This window comes from Siphateles boraxobius, unplaced genomic scaffold (genome assembly GCF_051911475.1).
Source record: "Siphateles boraxobius isolate OS27281-9 unplaced genomic scaffold, OSU_SipBor_1 6, whole genome shotgun sequence".
Taxonomy (NCBI): domain Eukaryota; kingdom Metazoa; phylum Chordata; class Actinopteri; order Cypriniformes; family Leuciscidae; genus Siphateles; species Siphateles boraxobius.
The window spans coordinates 32887867-32899919 of NW_027509186.1; the positions used below are offsets into that span (position 1 = coordinate 32887867).

Consider the following 12053-nt stretch of genomic DNA (forward strand, 5'->3'; position numbering starts at 1 on the left):
TTTTGTCGATCTAGATCATGAAATGCTTTATGACAAAGTGCTGTTTATCTATGCATTTACACATAACTATAACATTAGGCTATACGTTACTCAACCGCGATCGCGAGTGCAGATAATAAATAATTAATTTCCACAAAGCGGTATATTTAGATGTGTATTAGCGAAATAATTGCTATGTAGTAAATGATAATATAATCTAGGGTGTTTAAACAAGGTAATCTTGTCAAAAGTTTCATTCAGTGGCCGTGCTTGAGCATTCCTGATCATCAACCCAGTGAGTGCTCAGCAATATGAGCAAACTTTTTTTTCGAGACTAATGGTGAGCAAATACAACAGATAGAGAATTAAATTCAGCGCTTTTATTTTCAACATGCACTCATTCATGTCTGTTTTATTTAATTCATGTAAAGTTACGTCTTTATTGGGGAAGGACATGACGGATTACGCTACGTGGCTCAATGAGTTCGTCTCAATTTTTTATAACCAAGCTGCATAAATAAACTATATCAGGCATTTATGTCTCAAATCTCATTTCTGCATGTCTGTTATGTTAAATAAAGTTGAATAATTAAAGCAAAGCAAGTAGAACATATACTTTACCTGTGCACAGAGTTGTTATTGACTGATCTCCTCAGACGCGGGCTGCAATGGCGGAATTCTCAAAACGGCCACAAGATGGCGCCGTTTATCGGAAAATCCGATATTACAAAACCGATTCCCGATTATGGGAAAATGCTTAAATATCGGGAAAAATATCGGTAAACCGATAGATCGGTCGATCACTAATTTCGGGTTGTCATCGTTCAAAAAATGGCCAATTACACAAACGTTTAATAGATCTGAGTCCCGACTCCTGAATATCGCTTAACTGATTGGCTTTGTGTTTTCTTTCTAACTTGTGAGAGGCTGTTACATTTGGTTGTGTGAAGCGGCAAAACTCATCCGAAGGAATTAGGAAACCTAGATGCGGTAAGTGACGGAGAAATCAACAGTTTTCTGCTCAAGAATACGGGGCAAATCGCGTCAAATATTGATTTGGGGACAGCCGTTTTTACAATATAGTACTGTAAGACAATCGCGGGACAAGTGGCAAACATAATCGAGAGTGTGTGTGTGTGTGTGAGAGAGAGAGAGAGTCTGTGTGTGTGTGAGAAAGAGAGAGAGAGAGAGAGAGAGTGTGTGTGTGTGTGTGTGAGCGTGTGTGTGTGAGCGTGTGTGTGTGTGTGAGAGAGAGAGCGAGAGAGAGAGACAGTGTGTGTGTGTGTAACCCTACATTATAGGATCAAAATATCCCCATAAAGATAGCAATATCCGAAATCCTTGTCGGAATTTTTATTTTATTTTATTTGAAAACGGCTTATAAATCAGACTAAGTGATGTTTTTTGAAAATGCAGAAAGTTATCTGTGATGGGGTTAGTGTAGGGGGGTAGAATACACAGTCTGTACAGTATAAAAATCATTGTCCATGGAAAGTCCCTATAAAACATGAAAAAATAATATTGCTTGGTCTGTTGAAATCAGAGGCCTGTTTGATCAAGTTGAACCCTTTTCATCCCAGTCTCATCAGCTGGACTGAAAGAAGTTTCAGTGCACTTAGGACGCTGAAAACATGTCTCAGAGCAATGGTCACAAGTGTGACACTTGACAGTGTTGCTGTGTGTCATGTCTAACAGGACAAACTTGACAGTATAGATGCAAAACATATATGCCAACAGTTAATTTCTGTTAAAGGGATAAGTTCACTTAATTAAAAATGAAAATTCTGTCATCGTTTACTCACTCTCAAGTTGTTTCAAACCAGATTCTTTCTTCTGCTGAAGACAAAAGAAGATATTTTGAAGAATGTCGATAACCAAACAGTTGATGATAGCCATTGACTTCCATAGTATTTTCTTTTTCCTACAATGGAAGTCAATGGCTACAATCAACTGTTTGGTTATCGACATTCTTCAAAATATCTTCTTTTGTGTTCAGCAGAAGAAAAAAACTGGTTTGAAACAACTTGAGAGTGAGTAGCCTAAATGATTTTCGTTTTTGGGTGAACTATATACTTTTAATGAAAGATGCCGACGTGTTTGGCTTCTTTAAAAAGCAAGGAACAAGACAGTATTGCACTATTGCATTGCACTATGAACGGAGTAAAGTTAAGTCTCTGTTAAACTGACTCCTTGTCTTATTAGTTACCTGTAACATTACAGAATTAATGAATTAACATATTTGCTAAGGTCAATATAGACTAAAAACCTTAATACATTATCCTATTAATTTCCTGATTCCTCCACTTCTGTGGATGTCCCCAGTCCCCACTAATCTCAAAATCAAACCTACGCCCTTAAAGAGAAGTATAAACATATACCATTTCGATGATAACATGCCTCTGAAGTTTGACTTTTTGCACCATTACAATACTTATAGGCAACTAGTCATCATATCTTCCTCTCCATGAAATACATGTTAATGCTCAGTAGTACAGACATATGGTTCTTTAATGTATTTGCATTTTACTAAAATGGAAATTGGACTGAAATTCATTTTCTATGGGCAAATATGCGGCTGAAACAGATAGTGCATCCCAAATTTTTCAACATTAACATTTTAATATAACGTTATAGTCATGGCCTTTGGAAACATGTTGTTTTGAGGAGGTGGTAGTGCCCCTGTGGAGTGGCCTAAGCTTTTGAGATATATCCAGCTGCAGACCCGCAGCACCACCAGTTTCAGAACCCCAGTGCCAGAACCCCAGCGCCAGAACCGGAAGTGAGGGAGGGGCGGAATTATTTACAATGACACAAGCATGGTTATTTTTGCAAGTATTTAAAAATATTAAAAATTGTTGCACCTTTTAAATAATATTTATTGTATTTTTTTATTACACAGTGAGTCACTGCTCGTTGTATGAACTATAACTGGTATGTGACAAATAAAGAGCAAGACAGTGCTCGTGTTGTTTGAAGACGTGAGAGTGCGCGCGCGCGGCCGGGGCTCTCTCTCTCTCTCTGCTCGTTAAGCGCCCTGTCATGCGCAGCAGTCATTCTATTCCGCCAAAAAGCGGACGATCTGACGGGTTTTAGAAGATTTAATACAACCTGAAACTAAAAAACGGACCCGACCTCTATTTGAGACCGGACTTATATTTACCCAGACCTGCAGCCACACCAGGCGTGTAAAGAGTCAATCGTCTATTTGGGACTCGGCCATTATTTGAAGTACGGTACATTTTTATGGTTTCTTTTAAAACAATGCCGGATTTTCTCTCTCTTTTTTGATTTTTGACATTATTTTACATAAAGAAAAATGCATGCTGCACATGTTCTTGTGAAATAAAGTATATTTTATATAAAATGACCATAAGTTTCAAGCATTATTTTCACGATCAGGAAGTAACTCTAATAATACAATAAAACGGATAACTATATAGAATTATATTACACAAAATCAACGTTTTAAATGCTTATTGTACTATACCTTAATGTATCATTATAATAAGTATAAAGTATGACATTTCGTGTGTAATAATGACGTTTCGTGTCTAAGCAAATTACGCTCCAAAACGTTAGGTGGCGTTACTCGGTTTAGAACGTAAGCTCCGCCCCTCACTTCCGGTCCTGGCGCTGGTGTTAGAACGTAAGCTCCGCCCCTTACTTCCGGTTCTGGCGCTGGGGTTCTGAAACTGGTGGTGCTGCGGGTCTGCATCTGGATACTATTGAAGCTTTTGTCCTTAATGGCATTTTTTTTCTTTGCATTACTTTTACTTTTATACTTTAAGTAGTTTTGAAACCAGTTACTTTTACACTTTTACTTGAGTAAAAAGCTTGAGTTGATACTTCAACAGAAGTCTTTTTAAACCCTAGTATCTATACTTCTACTTGAGTAACGAATGTGAATACTTTTGACACCTCTGCACTTGAATAACGTTAAGCAATAAATAATTATCATATCAACCGTTAATATAATGCACTCTACAGATCAGCTGTAACGTTAGTACATTCCCACATGAATAGGCTTAAAGATGGAAATACTGCTCACTGCTTGAATATAGCCTAGCATATTAAACAATGAATGACATGCTAAGCATGAGAAATGTCACATTTTACAATGTCATGTCATGCGTAACGTTAGTGGTCAGTAAGTTTTGCATTTCGCATGGGAATCTGGCATAATGTTGTTATATTGTTTGTGTATTAAATTCATATTAATGAACATTAGTATTATGAATACGGTCTGTGGGGGAATCATCTCTATAGTTTGCTATTGAATGAGCTAAAATGTACTTTCATGAATGAACAAAACGTAAACAACGTTTACCACAAACAGCTCTTGTTTTCTTCGCATCTGCACGAGTCGAGAGAATGGCCTTTTCCTTCTTCAGAAAGATAAATGTTGCAGAAAGACGACGACGAGTTTGCATGTATTAGTAGGCAAACAAATTTCCCGCATTTTTAAAACGTCACAATAAAGCGCAGCCACTCGCCCCAAACAAGCAAAACATGCGGATTGTCCGGGGGCGCACATGGCTTCTCAGTGTCAGAATTCCAAATCGTTTAACGATTTGTTCTAGTTTGGGATAATTTGTTTTTGTCTGTCTTCGAATCAAAATAATTCCAAGTTTTAAATGTCGAGAGATTGTCACATGTGCCTCTGAAATCTAAAAAGTATTTCTTCAATACATTGAACCTAAAATCCGGACGGGAACTCGAATATATACATATCTACGATGGACACAACCGCACCAACCAGTTTACAACCTTGTAAAAAATGGAAATGTGACGCTCCTTTCGCTGAAGAATAAACCTAATGTCACAAACCGGCGTGTGGTCTTGCGTTCCTTGGGTTTTGTTTGAGGTTTGGTTAATGCCAGAGCACAATGAATTATAGCGCGCGCTATATAAAAGGACATCACATGCATGCGCTTTTCACATAGCGCGCGCTATATAAAAGGACATGCATGCGCTTTTCACACACGTCAACCCCAACGATTTTTAATTCTGCATTATAACGTTACTGAAAAGTGCCTGCGTTATCTCGTCATCAAAGTGAAGTGTTGCGTCAGCCCTTAAATGGAGAGCACACCAAGTGCATCGCAGACATGCCGCAAGAAGGTTAACAATCTCAAGCAAAAAATCGTTTAAAGTATCAAAAAGTAAGCTACACGTAGGGGAGGATAAATGACCAAATCAAATAAAGTTGTTTAACGTTACATGCACGTGCTTCATTCTTACCTAGTAGACTCCGAGTCCCAAAAGAAATTCACTCCGCGACCTCGGAACTGACACCTTCGAGACGGCGAAAATAAAACATCAAGCCTGTACTATTTACAATAAAATACTACCCCTTTAACATTGGGTATAAACCACGCCTCATGTCTCTAACATCCTTCGGTGAGCCGAGCCGAGCCAAGCCAGCCAACACCCAAACACGAGAAGACTGCCTCTGTGAAGCGTACATGATTTGCATAGTCACGTTTATTGATATTCACAACGAGCCCCTTTGTGTTCACATAGTTTCTGCTCATGGAAGTTGTAGTTAAAAGCCCTATGCTGTATCATATTAGATTTGCACATTTATAAGAATTCTAAATTATAGCAAAATTTTTTTCTTCTTAAAAAAAAAAAAAAAACATGTTAAAGGGATAGTTCACCCAAAAAATGAAATTCTGTCATCATTTACTCACCCTCATGTCGTTCACAACATGTATGGCTTTCTTTCTTCTGTTGAACACAAATGAAGATATTTTAAAAAGAAGATATTTTAAAGAATGTTGATGTTGGTAAGATTGACGGCACCCTATACCGAATGGCTATGGTTGACTTTTTGATTCCCTACATTCTTTAAAATATCTTTTGTGCTCAACAGAAGAAAGAAACTCATACAGGTTCGGAATGAAATGAGGGTGAGTAAATGATGACATTTTTATTTTCCATTTTTGGCTGAACTATCCCTTAACACGTGAATGATACAAGCTTTTGAGGAACATTTATTTGTTCATCTCTCAATCATTATTGTATTGCACTGCATTAAATGGTTTGCCTCTACTATAAAAACTTGAGCTTTGATTATACAACTAGGCATTTAAATATTAAGACTAAGACATTAGGAGATAAAGGGTGACTGATATTTTTGGATTCATTTTATGCAAGTAATCTGTTATACTGTTATACAGATCTCAATGATTTACATTATCACAATTTCATCTTATTTATTTGGCCATATATATCAGCAACTGCATCAAATTGCATATTTTTGCTCATTTTGGGTATTAATAAAACAGATTTGTTTCTCCTCATGTATGAGCTCCATGTTATATGAATCATAAAAGCCGGATGTATCAAACATGATACTATAACAAACAAAAAACACCATCAAAAAGTAAAGTGCCTTCAATTAATTATTAGCTTACATTTACACAACAATGTAAAGCGTAAAGGTTTTTCCTTGACAACGTTGTCAAAACGATCCCCATTCACACAGATTTTTGAGAACGAGTAAAAACATTTCCAGGCCAGTCGATGTCACTTTGTAAAGAAATACTGCAGAATACTGTTAGACAGAACACATAATACACATATACACATGATGTCATTTTTTTCACAAATTAGCATTTTTTTGGTTTACACGGAAACGATAATGATATAGGTTACCAAAACTTGCACTTTGAAACCCGTTTTCAAAAGTTTGCATCTTTAGGCCCCAAAAATTCAGTTGACGTGAAAATGAACAGCCAAATTGCACACAAAATTTTCCGTTTTTAGTTGACAATGAATGGTGCCGTGTGATTTTTTTACGTTCACTAAATTCTCTCTTCAAAATGTTACTTTACAAAATGTTTAGTTGGCCCAAACTCTAAAAAGTATGTTTGCTCAACCAGTTTTATAGTTCATTGAACTAAAATATTTGTAGATTTTTAGAATACAGTCAAACATTTGGAAAACTAGGCAAAGATTCTGTCAATTAAAACATGTTTAAAATTAAGTAAACTAAGATTTATTGATTGGGCATCATAACTAGAAATTGCTGTGCTAGTTATTAAACAATTGTATAGGTGGTTCAACCACATAAAACAGATGAAAACACATGATTGCCTTTATTTCAGAACAATTTGCAATATATTTGAGACAGACTAAACACAGAGGCTAAAGTCCTTCAGTTGACAAACATTCAATTTGCAATACAACTGCATACATGCCGTACTCAAACCCATTATTCACTGAACAAAATTATAAACGCAACACTTTTGTTTTTGCCCCATTTTTCATGAGCTGAACTCAAAGAAGATCTTTATGAGTCGTTTGAAACTTTCACTCACACTATTCCTTCAAAACAGTAGTATTTGAGGCCAAGTGCATCCCATCATTCGTCATGTTCTGGAACTCATGTAACTGCTTTTTATCACCTAACTACAAGTATGCTGTAATTCTTGTGTGTCCCATCAGGTAAAACTGGTTAAGTGTAAAGACAGAAAGTGAAGGTATTAGGACATTCGAATTATTATTTCAGGAAGACCATGACTGTCTCTCTCAGCTTTGTTTTTGAATGTTTTAATTTTCATACCTAAAAAGTGCAATTGTTAACCAGTTTCAGGTCACTGAGGATTCAAAGTGCCATTTTTATTTTTCCATAACCAACACTCTTTAAAATATATTTTGTGCTCAACAGAAGAAAGAAACTCATGCAGGTTTGGAACGACACGAGGGTGAGTAAATGATGACAAATTTTCTCATTTTTGGGGGAACTATCTCTTTAAAATATGAGTATCAAATGATACAAGCTTTTGAGGAACATTTATTTGTTGTAAGTGTGTCCCATCAGGTAAAACTGGTTAAGTGTAAAGACAGAAAGCATTACCTTTTACATCAAAAAAGTAATCTGAATACGTAATGCATGTTACTTATATAACACATTACCCCATTACATGTGTAACAATGTTATACTGCATGTCATTTTTAAAAAAGTTTTTATTTTTACAGATTGTGGAATTGACAGAGAACCTCAGGGTCAACCTCAGTGTCACATCTTCAGTGACTGATGTATTTAAAATAAGTATCTTGCATCCTGTTATTGAATTAAGTGGCTGTTCAAAGGAAATGAAACATTTTGAAACAATACTTGTGAAGAAAGAAACATTTACTAACTATATTAAAGCACAATAGCAGATTTGAATGATTTGAAGTGTGATCAGAATGGTCACAGTTTTTCAGAACTTGAGATTTTGTATTGGTTGCATTCAACCTGTAAAGATGTGTTAGCTCCTCAAAACACTAAACAGCGTAAAGTTAGGTCTGATCTGTGGTTAAATGATGAGATAAGAGGTCTTAGATAAATCTGTAGGCAGGCAGAGAGAAAGTGGAAGAAAAATAAGTTACAAATTTATTATGACATCTTTTATGAAGCGCTAAAGGACTGTAAAATCAGCCAAAATAGAAAAAGAAAAAAAACGCTAACATCCTAATCATAGGATGTTATTTAACACTTTGATGCATTAATTATGATAACCTCAGTCAGGATTTTTCTTCCAAACAAGATTTGACTTTTTTTTTGTACACATATTTTTCAAAGAGATTTTCAGATGTCCACTTGAGTGGTTTAAACTGAAGAGATACTGTATTAAACATAATACAATAATAACACAGCAATATTGTGTGTATTTCAATAAAATTATATAAAATCATATATATACACTGCACATAAAAACATATACAAAAAATATAAATGTGAAATATTGCATAGGCAATTGAACTTCATACAATTTGAAATTCGCGTATCTTTTATATGAGATGGACATGATTCCATCAGAAATGCATACTTCCTGCATGGATCTCCCAGACATGACCCACACTGGGTCAATGGTTGGATCAGATAATAGATTTGTTGCCCATTGAGGAAATTACAAGTAAACAGCATTCAAGACCGCAAGAGTTTCAACTACATGGGGCTTAGTATTAAATTAAATAGAGACTATACAATTACAAACTTAAATGGAATAATGGATAACCCACAGACTGTGTAGATTCTTTTCTCTCTCTTCTTTTTTTTTTAATATGTGTGTGTTTTGTCTATATACTTAGCGGTATTCTTCTTGGTGTTTTTTTGTGATTGTGATTCTGTTGTGTGTGTATTGTGTGTTAAAATGTGAATAAAAAAAATAAAATAAAAAAAATAAAAAAAATCTCTACAGCCTGTCAAGGTACAACTGTGGAAACCATTTACGTAATCAGATTACTTTTTGATCTAACAAATAAAGTAATTCATTACAAGTAATGTGCATTACGAAATCAGATTACTTTTTGATCTAACAAGTAAAGTAATACATTATAAATAATGTGCATTACGTAAACAGATTACTTTTTTGATGAAATGAGTAAAGTAATATATTACAAGTCACATACATTATGTAATCACATTACTTTTTTGATGTCAATGAAAATTACATTCTAATGATACAAATACATTTATTTACAGTCAAATAACTGCAGATTAAGTATTTTCAAAAACAACATTCAGAGTATAAGTATGAATTGTAGCTGAAATATAGCATTGATGCATGAGGTCCACTATAGTGGATAGATGATTAATCAGAAATTTCTCCCAATCTAAATTCAAAACTTGGAAAATGTAACTGTAATATGTCTCATTAGATATTGCTTGATGCTATAATATTTTTTTTTTACCTGCAAGAGTCTCCTAGGATAGAAGGAATGGGTGGATATTCCAGAGCAACTTGGCATTTCTGACTGACCATTGGCCATCTTGGTTTGGAGGGGGAAAAAAATCGACACACAACGGCTTGCAACTTATATAGGATAATTCATACGAATTTTACGAGGTGGCTTATTCGTACGAATTCATACGACCTCACTCGTACCAATTAGTAAGATTTTTGCTAATGTTGCCCAATACGTATGAATTTGTATGAATGACCGACCCCTGACCCCGCCCCTAAACCTACCCATCACGTGGGTTTAGACAAATCGTACAAATTCGTACGAGTGAGGTCATACGAATTCATACGAATTAGCCACTTGATGTGCAACTATAACATCAAAACCCGTGCAATTTCAAGATTTTTTTTTAATAGCTGTCCACTGTACTGACCTCTATCCATGTAAATATTATAAATACAGTTATAAACCATCCTATATTAAATCTAGATCCGACCCCATTGATATGTGAGAACTTTCTTAAATCGTTTAAAACTAAGATTGAGAATCTTAGAGGAATTATCCCAAAAATGAGTCGTGACTTTTTAGGCCTTGTTACACAGACTGCAGTTTTTAATCAATTTGAACTCATTACATTTCAGCGGCTGTGGGAAATTGTAAGCAGGCTGAAACCTACTAGGTCAGTTATAGATATGGTTCCTTCATGGTTTTTAAAAGAAAACATTGAGGTTATTGGACCTAGTATTCTTCAGATTGTGAATAAAAGCATGCTGAAAAAGGCCTTTGTGCAACCTTTACTTAAAAAAAAAACAATTTAGATCCAACTAACTTGACTCATTTCAGACCGGTCTTTCATCTCTCATTTATGTCAAAATTTTTAGAAAAAGTGGTGTTTAATCAACTACATGTTTATTTAGAACAGAATAAGATTGGTGACGTTTACCAGTCTGGTTTTAAGAAGCATCAGAGACTGCCCTTGTAAATGTGTTCAATGATTTACTGATGACAGTGGATGGTGGTGATTCAGCAGTGTTAGTTTTATTAGACCTTACTCCAGCTTTTGATACATCACACGGTGCTGCTTTCGTGGCTAGGGGAGTATGTAGGGATTCAGGGGAAGGCCCTAAATTGGTTTAAAGGTACAATATGCAAGGATTTTTTGCCACCAGGGGTCGCTAACCTCTTACAATAACAAAGGCGTATACTGATGATGTATATTCCACATTAAGCTGAATTATGGATCTTGTCGACAAGCTGATGGATCTTTTATGGATGAGTGAATACATTGATGTTTTTAACATGACTGTGGTGTGAAGCAGGGCGCGATTGCTAGACGTTATACCAGCGCCACACGCAACGCGAGTCCAGCGGATATAAAAGAATAAGGACATTTCATTCGACCGAACTAGACGCAAGTGCTGAATTACTCACACAGGACAGTTTATTAGACGAATTAAACTTGAGGTAATGCAGCGCTGTTTCACTTGCTCTAACAGTTGCACTATCACACTAAATGGCATTTGAGTGTGTTGAATGTTGTTATAGGGTTGTGTGTTGGCTGTATGAGACTAAGTACGTTAAGCTAGATCAACATTAGAATAACATACAGATCATATTCTAACATTTCATCAAGTTGAACTAAATAACATTGATTAACATTGATACCATGTTTGTTTTATGTACATTTACTCACCTGTCTAAAAGTACATGCAACACTCGCGTCTCTGTCAAGTCGAAGTTAGTCGCAGACGTGGAGCTCTCGGCATCTCGAAAGTCCTAAGTTTTAGTTCTCTTTTTGTCTCAAAGTCTGCTTGCCATGGTCCAAAATGTTTGAACAAAACAACAACAGCGTGTCTTGCTAGGCATAACGGGTCAGTTGTCGCAATGGTTACTATGGCAGTACGAGGTCAAACCTGGCGGAAACCGAGGGTAATGCGGATATGACGTCATTGACTGGCGACTCCTCACCCCTGCTCACATGCCCCGTTTCCTTGGTTAAAATCGCAATTTTCTCACGATTTACAAATTGTTTGAAACATTTGGGATATTGTAAGTAATCAACTAAACAAAATATATAACATTGGCCTAGGGGTTTTTGGATATTCTACTGCAAAAATCCTACGTATTGTACCTTTAAATCATACCTGACTGCTAGAGGCATGGCAGTAAGATTTGGCTCGTATACATCGAGATCAACATCACTTATATGTGGTGTGCCACAAGGCTCTATCCTGGCCCCAACACTTTTTTTTCACTTTATATGTTCCCTTTGGGAGACATTTTCAAGAAGTATTGCATCGCATTACTTGCAAATATATTTACCGTTAACAAACGGAAATAGCTTGGAACCTCTAATGTCCTGCCTGTCTGATCTTAAATTATGGCTTCTAACTTTT

General features: G+C 35.9%; 1 protein-coding gene across 4 annotated transcripts in view; it reads right to left on the bottom strand.

The window, feature by feature from the left end:
- slc7a1b (solute carrier family 7 member 1b) overlaps positions 1 to 5470 on the bottom strand; it is a 28186-nt gene extending 22716 nt beyond the window's left edge. For 2 of the 4 annotated variants that reach the window (XR_013195713.1, XR_013195714.1), the window contains exon 1: positions 5221 to 5386. The gene's annotated coding sequence lies outside the window, so the exon portion shown is untranslated. Of the gene's footprint in view, positions 1 to 4306; positions 4417 to 5220 lie in introns of those variants that run through there. The other 2 variants (XM_077207023.1, XM_077207025.1) reach the window with 2 other exon arrangements.
- Positions 5471 to 12053: the final 6583 nt, after the last annotated feature.